Source organism: Convolutriloba macropyga, unplaced genomic scaffold, assembly GCF_964194025.1.
Source record: "Convolutriloba macropyga unplaced genomic scaffold, txConMacr16.3 SCAFFOLD_1208, whole genome shotgun sequence".
In the NCBI taxonomy this organism is placed as follows: domain Eukaryota; kingdom Metazoa; phylum Xenacoelomorpha; order Acoela; family Convolutidae; genus Convolutriloba; species Convolutriloba macropyga.
In genome coordinates, this window is record NW_027450363.1 from 26,033 (window position 1) to 37,500 (window position 11,468).

At 43.1% G+C, this 11,468-nt stretch overlaps 1 non-coding gene and 1 pseudogene across 1 annotated transcript in view; both read left to right on the forward strand.

Annotated features, from left to right (window-relative positions):
- Nucleotides 1–9,063: 9,063 nt before the first annotated feature.
- On the forward strand, nt 9,064–9,215 carry LOC142355835 (5.8S ribosomal RNA; annotated as a pseudogene).
- Nucleotides 9,216–10,898: 1,683 nt separating this feature from the next.
- The window catches only part of LOC142355833 (large subunit ribosomal RNA), a 3,522-nt gene continuing 2,952 nt past the window's right edge, over nt 10,899–11,468 (forward strand). Inside the window, exon 1 of the ribosomal RNA XR_012761310.1 lies at nt 10,899–11,468. This exon is cut by the window's right edge and continues 2,952 nt beyond it. This is a non-coding gene — a ribosomal RNA (large subunit ribosomal RNA).

Genomic DNA, 11,468 nt, shown 5'->3' on the forward strand with positions numbered 1-11,468 from the left:
AGAGAGGCCAAGAGAAAGTACGAGAAGCTAACTAAAGCTTGATCGCGCCTTCAGCAAGCACGATTGAGCAAGACCGGAGCTAACACTAAGACCGAAGTGTCTTAGAGAGCCCTCTGGTGGGGCGAATAGAGCTAGATCGAGCCTTGGGAAAGCTAGATCGAGTAAGATTGAAGCTGAAAGAGTGTCAGAGGAGCAAATGAACCTCCAAAAAGTGAAAATCAAATTTTAGAAAAAACACAAGTTAAATACTGCATGGACAGTATTTCTATGTGTGGGGCATTATTAGGGGGAGGTGTCTTGTCAAAATATGGCTGGACTAAAGACCTCAACCCGGATAGGGTGGAAGGCCCCATGATCGGTCTGTTACTAATCGGTGACCGATAAAGACCTGACCAAGGCCTGTAGTAAGCTTGGTTAGGCATTACAGGAGTTAACACTAAGACCGAGGGGTCTTAGAGAGCCCTCTAGCGGGGCGAATAGAGCTAGATCGAGCCTTGGGAAAGCTAGATCGAGCAGGACTGAAGCTAAGCAAGAGACCGAAAGGTCTGTCTGGTCCTCCTAGAGAGGCCAAGAGAAAGTACGAGAAGCTAACTAAAGCTTGATCAGGCCTTCAGCAAGCACGACCGAGCTGTACCGGAGCTAACACTAAGACCGAGGGGTCTTAGAGAGCCCTCTAGCAGGGCGAATAGATCTAGATCGAGCCTTGGGAAAGCTAGATCGAGCAGGACTGAAGCTAAACGATAGACCGAGAGGTCTGTCTGGTCCTCCTAGAGAGGCCAAGAGAAAGTACGAGAAGCTAACTAAAGCTTGATCGGGCCTTCAGCAAGCACGACCGAGCTGTACCGGAGCTAACACTAAGACCGAGGGGTCTTAGAGAGCCCTCTAGCAGGGCGAATAGAGCTAGATCGAGCCTTGGGAAAGCTAGATCAAGCAGGACTGAAGCTAAACGATAGACCGAGAGGTCTGTCTGGTCCTCCTAGAGAGGCCAAGAGAAAGTACGAGAATCTAACTAAAGCTTGATCGGGCCTTCAGCAAGCACGACCGAGCTGTACCGGAGCTAACACTAAGACCGAGGGGTCTTAGAGAGCCCTCTAGCAGGGCGAATAGAGCTAGATCGAGCCTTGGGAAAGCTAGATCGAGCAGGACTGAAGCTAAACGATAGACCGAGAGGTCTGTCTGGTCCTCCTAGAGAGGCCAAGAGGAAGTACGAGAAGCTAACTAAAGCTTGATCGCGCCTTCAGCAAGCACGATTGAGCAAGACCGGAGCTAACACTAAGTCCGAAGTGTCTTAGAGAGCCCTCTAGTGGGGCGAATAGAGCTAGATCGAGCCTTGGGAAAGCTAGATCGAGTAAGATTGAAGCTGAAAGAGTGTCAGAGGAGCAAATGAACCTCCAAAAAGTGAAAATCAAATTTTAGAAAAAAACACAAGTTAAATACTGCATGGACAGTAATTCTATGTGTGGGGCATTATTAGGGAGAGGTGTCTTGTCAAAATATGGCTGGACTAAAGACCTCAACCCGGATAGGGTGGAAGGCCCTATGATTGGTCTGTTACTAATCGGTGACCGATAAAGACCTGACCAAGGCCTGTAGTAAGCTTGGTTAGGCATTACAGAAGATAACACTAAGACCGAGGGGTCTTAGAGAGCCCTCTAGCGGGGCGAATAGAGCTTGATCAAGCCTTGGGCAAGCTAGATCGAGCAGGACTGAAGCTAAACGATAGACCGAGAGGTCTGTCTGGTCCTCCTAGAGAGGCCAAGAGAAAGTACGAGAATCTAACTAAAGCTGGGTCGGGCCTTCAGCAAGCACGACCGAGCAGTACCGGAGCTAACACTAAGACCGAGGGGTCTTAGAGAGCCCTCTAGTGGGGCGAATAGAGCTAGATCGAGCCTTGGGAAAGCTAGATCGAGCAGGACTGAAGCTAAACGATAAACCGAAAGGTCTGACGGGTCCTCATAAGAGGCATGGAGAAAGATCTGATACTAAAGTACCTCTCGGAAGTAATAAAATATGCCTGATGAAGCCGGGTATGATGTTTGTTGTTTGATGGCATTCATCGATTAGGTCTGGTGGATTCCCCATTACTCCGAGTGGTACTAGTAGAGGCTCCTACAGGGGTGAGCAAAGCGAGATCAAGCCTTAGGCAAGCTAGATCGAGCAGAACTGAAGCTGAAAAGCAAAATAAATGACAGGTCTGTCCAAATCAATAAACTTGAAATCCAGTGTGGTCACCACGGGTCACGAGGTGAATTCCTAGCGATTGTCTGCTGAACGTATAGGAAGGCCCGAAACGAACGATAATTTCATTGCACAGTGGAGATACTATACGTTCAGGAGTAGCATACATCGGGTTTGATCTATGATCATGTCTGGTCTCCGAGGATCCACCGGGTTACCAACTGGCACCGCTGTACTGGGTGTAAAACTGGGCCACCTGAAGTCCCGGGTGTAAAACTAGGTGCCTCTGTGCCAAAGTAGCGGCTTGCGTAGTGCATTATGCCTCCGGCTTGCGAAATGGTTATAAGCAATAACAACAGGACGCCGCGGGGTGTTCACTTAAAGGAGTAACGTTCTCTCAAGGGAGGGGATCTAAAAATCTTGATAAAACATTTATTCTATGCAAAATTTGTGCGCAAATTTTGCAAAGTAAAAAGCTGCACTGTAGCAAATTCTATGTGTGTAGCATTATTAGGGAAGTGTTGTTTGATGGCACCTCTCTACTTGATGCACCAAAGAACTACCTTGATGGCTCATGACCGCTGGTAATCTGTCGTCGCTAGTAGTTCGGAACTGAGAACAAATATGTTCGCAAATTACAACAATTATACAGCATATTGCTGAATAAAGCAGAACCGAATAATACTCAGTGACTTTACACCAAGACTGACTAATGTCTGGATTGTATCGTCCTACTCGAGTAAGGCGAAGAAAAGCTAGAAAGATACGCTTTTCACAAAGCAGGCTTAATGCATGCAAACCAAGGAGGAAGGAGTGATGCCCCTCCTTATAATAAGCAGAACCAAATAAAGAACAGACAGCATCATCTGTACAGTGACCAAGAAGAGGTGAAACTTCTGTATGTGAAAAGGCAATTTGAGCGAGATTTATTAGCAGACTAGTATTATGTTGTTTCTAGTAGGCGAAAGCCGAAACATCAACATGTGAAAATCTGATATTAAATCCTCAATCATTTTCCCTAGTATTATACAGCTATGAGTAACCTTAATTGGACACGGCAATTATTGCTGACCGGTGAAACTTTCGCATGGGAAAGACACACACACTTCTTGACAAAGCAATAAGTATTATGCTGTTTCTAGTACGCGAAAGCAGAAACATCAGCATGTGAAAGTTGTGAAGTTGAAGAATTTTTGTGTTGAGTACGATGTTGTTACTAGTAACCATGTCGACAGCTGAGAACTGTTCTCTAACCAATAGAAGGTGAAACTTCTGTATGTGAAAAGGCAATTTGAGCGAGATTTCTTAGCAGACTAGTATTATGTTGTTTCTAGTAGGCGAAAGCCGAAACATCAACATGTGAAAATCTGATATTAAATCCTCAATCATTTTCCCTAGTATTATACAGCTACTAGTAGCCGTAATTGGTCAGGGAAACATTGTTGACCGGTGAAACTTCACATGGGAAAGACACACAAATTACTTGACAAAACAATAAGTATTATGCTGTTTCTAGTATGCGAAAGCAGAAACATCAGCATGTGAAAGTTGTGAAGTTGAAAAGTTTTTGTGTTGAGTACGGTGTTGTTACTAGTAACCATGTCGACAGCTGGAAAGCTGTTCTCTAACCAATAAAAGGTAAAACTTCTGTATCTGAAGAGGCGGCGTGATTGAGATTTTTAACAGACTAGTATTATGTTGTTTCTAGTAGGCGAGAGCCGAAACATCGACATGTGAACATCTGGTTTTTAAATCATGAGTCAATTCTCCCTAGTATGATACAGTTGTTAGCCGGTATTGGTAACAGTAGAACAGAGATTTGGAGGGCAAAACCTGCTCATGGGAAATGCTCACAGAGCGCTATCTACCAGTACACATAGTATTATGCTGTTTCTAGTACGCGCGAGCCGAAACATCAGCATGTGAAATGTGTAATCGTGGGTAACTCTAAGTGTGTAGAGTACTGTGTAGTAACTAGTAGCCATGCCAAAGCATGCATTGAAACTCTTCGTGATTTAAAAAGCTCAAAGCAAGATTGACGAGGCCGCAAGGCTATGTCTTTCTAAATTCGAACAAATCGAAAGATTGTTCAAAGTACAATTAAACTGATTGATCCTGTCAGTTGCCATATGCTTGTCTGAAAGACTAAGCCATGCATGTGCAAGCGAAGCTTGAAAAAGTGGAACCGCGAATGGCTCATTAAATCAGTTACTATCTATTAGTTGATTTGCAAGCTAAATGAATAACTGCGGTAACCCTGCAGCTAATGCATGCTGATTGTCCGACACTGTCGGAGACTTTTACAAGACTACACCGGGTGATTTGCTAAGTACAGACACATCCCGTGATGAGTCCTAGTAACTGAAAGATCCCAGATAGCTTCGGCTTGGGGACGGAACTTCCGAATTTCTGACCTATCAACCTATGATGGTAGTGTAACGGACTACCATGGTTGTGACGGGTAACGGGGAATCAGGGTTCGATTCCGGAGAGGGAGCCTTAGAAACGGCTACCACATCCAAGGAAGGCAGCAGGCACGCAAATTACCCACTCTCCGCACGAGGAGGTAGTGACTAGAAATAATGATATGAACCTTTATGGTTTGTAATCAGAATGGAATGGACTTAAAAGCTCCATTGATGAACGAGTAGAGGGCAAGTCTGGTGCCAGCAGCCGCGATAATACCAGCCTCTACAAGCGTATGCAATAGTTGCTGCGTTTAAAAAGCTCATAGTTGGATCTGTTTGAGTAGAACGGCAACATGGTCTTCAGTTAAATCTGTTGACTCGTTCCGCTCATCCTTCGCATCGAAGAAATAGTTTGCACTTAAATGTGACGAACTGTGGAAACGGTGTTTTCACCCTGAGAAAATTAGAGTGTTCAAAGCATCCTTTGGGATCGAATAATAAAGCATGGAATAATGGAGAATGACCCGCTACTCGATTGATGCCGGTTGGCTGAGTGCGGTAATGATTGAAAGGAACAGACGGGGGCATTTGTATTGCTACGTTAGAGGTGAAATTCTTGGATCGTGGCAAGACAAACTACTGCGAAAGCATTTGCCAAGAATGTTTTCATTAATCAAGAACGAAAGTCAGAGTATTGAAGAGGATTAGATACCCTCGTAATTCTGACCATAAACTATACCAACCTACAATTTGTCAAAGTCGATCTTGACTTGGCAAGAGATTAACCGGGAAACCAAAGTTTATTGGTTCCGGGGGAAGTATGGTTGCAAAATCGAAACTTAAAGGAATTGACGGAAGGGCACCACCAGGAGTGGAGCCTGCGGCTTAATTTGACTCAACACGGGAAAACTCACCCGGTCCAGACATCTTAAGGATTGACAGATTGAATATCTTTCATGATTATATGGGCGGTGGTGCATGGCCGTTCTTAGTTAGTGGAGTGATCTGTCTGGTTAATTCCGATAACGAACGAGATCTTCTCCATCTAAATAATGAAATTCACTATATGTGAATTCAAACACTTCTTAGAGGAACTATGCGGAATTAAATACCGCAGATGAAGTGAGGCTATAACAGGTCTGTGATGCCCTTAGATGTTCTGGACTGCACGCGCGCTACACTGTGTACTTTTAGATTGAGTACTCAGCCCTTGGTCCGAAATGGACTGGGCAATCAGAGAAAAGTACAGCGCTTCAAGGGGATCGTCTGTTGTAACTTGCAGACGTGAACCAGGAATTCCTGGTACTTATGAGTCAACAACTCATAGGGATTACGTCCCTGCCCTTTGTACACACCGCCCGTCGCTACTACTGATTGGATAGTTAAGCAAGAATTGCAAATTCCTACTGTTGGGACTTCGGTCTCCGGCAACGGGATGAAGCGGATCGAGCTTAATTGTCTAGAGGAAGTAAAAGTCGTAACAAGGTTTCCGTAGGGGAACCTGCGGAAGGATCAGTGATTGATTCCTTCGGGCATGGCTGCTGGTAGAGGCCATGTCTGTAGTGCGCATGACGCTCTGTCGCTAGAGATTGCTTGGCAACCAATCTCGAATTATGTATCTAGCTCAAAAACTACTTGTGTGGATACATAGTTCAGCAGTCATGGCAAGGGACTGCTTAAAGGGAGACTAGTTAGCAAAAGCAGCCTAGCAGAACTGCAGCTATCTAGATCTCAGAAGCTGGGTTATAGAAGCCCAGCTATAGACTTGTGAATGAGAAAGGCCTAAAAAGGTCCACAAGTCGCGTGGTTAGAACCGACACGCAAAAATCCCAGCGAGTGACAGAGCGTTGCGCTGTTCAGTGGGAAAGAGTTGAGCTACTCGGGGCGCCCACTGAACTTGCTCCGAGCCAAAGGCTCGAAAAAACACAGCTTAGCCTCAGATCCTTTACATAGAAGGCTAGCTAAAATAAACTTACCTTGGACGAGGGTAAAGTTTAGTCAGTTCTTAGGGGAGAGTAATCCACAGCTTCTCGCCCTCTGAACATTCTCCCAGATATGTAGGTCTGGGAGAGTCTCCTCCTGTTCTTCGGAATCTGGAGGTAGACAAAGACAGTACGATACGATCTTGCATCGGGATGACTAACCGATAATGATCATAATCTGACAATTTTTCCGGCTTGAGGCACCGGAGTCAGATTAAAGACACATACTGAACTAAAGGCGTATGTGCAAAGCTTGTCGGAGTGTAGAGAGTCAAGCTGAGTTGACTCGTCACGTGGTGATGACAACAGCCATGTGCAAAACACTCACAACTTTATCGTCTATGTGGAAAAGGTTGCTAACAGCGCTCTCTATGAGAGGCCCTCGCATATAACTATACGAGGAAAAGGCGATAGAGTTGTTTGAATGTGGGGCAGGTTCATCGACAAGCTAAGTTGATCACATTCTTGTTGTGGCATCCTACTAGAATTGGTCACGGTCTGCACCAACTCTCCCCAAGTTGGCCAGACTTAAAACTAGAAATAAGGTTTGCAGCTATGTGAACCTAGAAACTGTAAAGGAGTTGAAAGAACTTAAAGGAATTGAAAGAGGCCTTGAGGTATATCCTCTTGGTAAAGACCCACAAAAGCTCACAAAAGTGGCTTCGAAGGGCAAAACTGGTTCATCCAAAACAATTGGAGAGCTTAAAGCAGAACCAATTCGAATGAAACACTATTGGTGAAACTTCATCATGAGAACGTCACAAGCTGATCACGCTCTATGATATGACTAGTATTATGTTGCTTCTAGTAGGCTAAGCGCAAGCCGAAACATCAACATGTGAAAGTCGTAGAATTTTGCAATCAAACTGTGGCTAGTACTGTGATGTTACTAGTAACCTGGTGTTCCGTCATATGGCCAAGAGAGCATTTGAAGGCGAAACTTCTGCATGGGAAAGCTGCATCATGATCAAAATTTTATATCGAGTATTATGTTGACGTTAGTAGGCCTTGGCCGAAAACGCAGCATGTGAAAGGTATAGATAAAAGTTATTGTTGCAGTCAGTACTGTGTAGTTACTAGTAGCTGGATTTAAGCTCAAAATGAGACACTGTTGGTGAAACTTCATCATGAGAATGTCACAAGCTGATCAAGCTCTATGATATGACTAGTATTATGTTGCTTCTAGTAGGCTAAGCGCAAGCCGAAACATCAACATGTGAAAGTCGTAGAATTTTGCGATCAAATTGTGGCTAGTACTGTGATGTTACTAGTAACCTTGTGTTACGTCATATGGCCAAGAGAGCATTTGAAGGCGAAACTTCTGCATGGGGAAGCTGCATCATGAACAAAAGTTTATATCGAGTATTATGTTGACATTAGTAGGCCCTGGCCGAAAGCGCAGCATGTGAAAGGTATAGATAAAAGTTATCGTTGCAGTCAGTACTGTGTAGTTACTAGTAGCTGGATTTAAGCTCGAAATGAGACACTGTTGGTGAAACTTCATCATGAGAACGTCACAAGCTGATCACGCTCCATGATATGACTAGTATTATGTTGCTTCTAGTAGGCTAAGCGCAAGCCGAAACATCAACATGTGAAAGTCGTAGAATTTTGCGATCAAATTGTGGCTAGTACTGTGATGTTACTAGTAACCTTGTGTTACGTCATATGGCCAAGAGAGCATTTGAAGGCGAAACTTCTGCATGGGGAAGCTGCATCATGAACAAAAGTTTATATCGAGTATTATGTTGACGTTAGTAGGCCCTGGCCGAAAGCGCAGCATGTGAAAGGTATAGATAAAAGTTAGCGTTGCAGTCAGTACTGTGTAGTTACTAGTAGCTGGATTTAAGCTCGAAATGAGACACTGTTGGTGAAACTTCATCATGAGAACGTCACAAGCTGATCACGCTCTATGATATGACTAGTATTATGTTGCTTCTAGTAGGCTAAGCGCAAGCCGAAACATCAACATGTGAAAGTCGTAGAATTTTGCAATCAAACTGTGGCTAGTACTGTGATGTTACTAGTAACCTTTTCTTACGTCATATGGCCAAGAGAGCATTTGAAGGCGAAACTTCTGCATGGGGAAGCTGCATCATGAACAAAAGTTTATATCGAGTATTATGTTGACGTTAGTAGGCCCTGGCCGAAAGCGCAGCATGTGAAAGGTATAGATAAAAGTTATCGTTGCAGTCAGTACTGTGTAGTTACTAGTAGCTGGATTTAAGCTCGAAGTGAGACACTGTTGGTGAAACTTCATCATGAGAACGTCACAAGCTGATCACGCTCTATGATATGACTAGTATTATGTTGCTTATAGTAGGCTAAGCGCAAGCCGAAACATCAACATGTGAAAGTCGTAGAATTTTGCGATCAAACTGTGGCTAGTACTTTGATGATGCTTGTAGCCAACCGAATTGGTTGAAAAGCCCAATAAGTAAGCTAACTTGGGAGAGCTTGTTGGAAACCAAATGCTACTAGATTGGTCCAAATACATCCTTCAACAGGGGATCACTTGGCTCGCTTTACGAAGAGGAGCACAGCTATATGTGTTAATTCGGTATGAATCGCAAGATTTGTTTACCGACCTCTCTAACGCAAAAGGCGGTCTCGGCTTCGGCTGTTGACTGCGTCCGATTCAGGGTTATATAACTCTCGATTGAACACATTGATGTTCTATTGTTGGTGCTTCCAATAAAATTGGAACACTTAAAGCAGAACCGATTCAAATAATAGCATTCTGATCAATGATTGCATTCCTTGATCAAGAACTGCTGGAGTCATTGTGATGGCGAATTTTCTTCATAAGAAAATTGCAAAGAGACGGAACTTAATGAGACTAGTATTATGTTGTTTCTAGTAAGCGGAAGCTGAAACAGCAACATGTGAAAATCAAGTTTTGTTCAATGATCTCGAGGCGATAAGTACTATGAAGCAACTAGTAGCCTAAGCATGACTCAGATTTGAGACAGTCAAAAAGACTGGCGAAACTTCTTCACATGAAAGTTACATAGAGAACTACAAATGTATACAGCGAGTATTATGTTGTTTCTAGTAGGCGAAAGCTGAAACATCAACATGTGAAAGTTGTCTGCAAACTGTAGAACGATATGTGATTAGTACTGTGCTGTTACTAGTAGCCAGTCTGACTGTAGAAGCCAAGACAAAGGGAAACTAATGCATCTGAAAAGGACAAGTTATGGAAAGGTATGCACGATAAGTATTATGTTGTTTCTAGTAAGCGGCAGCTGAAACATCAACATGTGAACGTCGTTGTGTACAGTAACCTAGAACTATATAGTCCTTAGTAACGTGCATTTACTAGTACCTGTAATTGGTATTCAGACTCAGGCAGTTTGGAATAGTTTGGCAAAGATGCACCAGAGAAAACTGGGATTTGATACAGAAATTGTTGAATACAAGTATTATGCTGCTTCTAGTAGGTTGAATCCGAAACATCAGCATGTGAAAATTGAAAACATTTCTGGTTCGAATTGTCACAAGTATTTGGTGATCTGAGTAGCCAAACTCACTACAACGCCAATTGAAGGCAAAAATTCTCAACGGGAAAAGCTATTCTCATTGAATGAGCTAACAAGACGAGTATTATGTTGCTTCTAGTAGGCGAAAGCCAAAACATCAACATGTGAAAGTCTTGCTGAACAAATTTAATGTTGTTGAGCTCAGTACCGTGTGAATTAGTAGCCATAATTGGCGAGCGAAAATTGAACTGGCGAAACTTCGTCTTTGGAAAATTGCAGATGCCGAGCACTTATTTTGCAACGAGTATTATGTTGACTGTAGTAAGCGAAAGCCGAAACAGCAACATGTGAAAGCTGTTGAAATTTGTGGTCATTTTGCAATAAGTACAAGGAGTGTAACTAGTAGCCAGGTCAAAATTTGGGATAAGAATGAGCAAAAATTCTGCATGAGAACAGTTGAAATTATGAAACTAAATTACAAAGACTAGTATTATGTTGTTTCGAGTACGCGAAAGCGGAAACATCAACATGTGAACGTTTGTAACGAAGTTTCGTTAATTTTCAGCCTAGTACTGAGCAAGAACGAGTAGCCTCATCTCCAATCCCACGCAAAATGTAGTGAAATATGTGAGTGAACCTTATTCACGGTGAGGGTTTCCCGAGGTCTGTATTGCAGCGAGTATTATGTTGCTTCTAGTAAGCGAAAGCTGAAACAACAACATTTGAAAGTTGGAATTAATGACTGAATGGAAACTTCGACCTGTGTTTGATAGTAGTAGCGAACAAAACTGCTGAATCGGTTTCTGTCTCATATTGGTCAGTGAACCAATTAAGAGACAATCAACTACATAACCTGAATTGGGCGAGAGAACCCCCTTAACTTAAGCATATCAGTAAGGGGAGGAAAAGAAATCAACTGAGAATCCCTTAGTAATGGCGAATGAACAGGGAAAAGCTCATCGGGAAGAGAAATGGCAACATTTCTCGGTGTCCGGTATGGTTTGATGCTAGACTGGTGAATTTGTCCTGATGTCTACTGGAAAGTAGCATCAAAGAAGGTGAAAATCCTGTAAAGGTCATTTTCGATACCAGTCATAATGGCTCATTCCTATGAGTAGAGTTATTTGAAAGTGCAACTCGAAGCTGGAGATATGTCTCTCCAAAAGCTAATTATAAAGCGAGACCGATAGTAAACAAGTACCGTGAGGGAAAGTTGAAAAGCACTCTGAAGAGAGAGTGAAAAGTACGTGAAACTGTTGAAGGGGAACTGGAGTGAGCGTTACCATACTCAATGCCTTGATATTATATTCTCGGCTACCGAGTAGTGTAGTTGTCGTCTTTTGGCAAATCTTGTTAATGAATCGAGCAGAAGTTTTCCTCGGAATTCTTCTTGTTGATTCTAAACAAAATGAGATAAA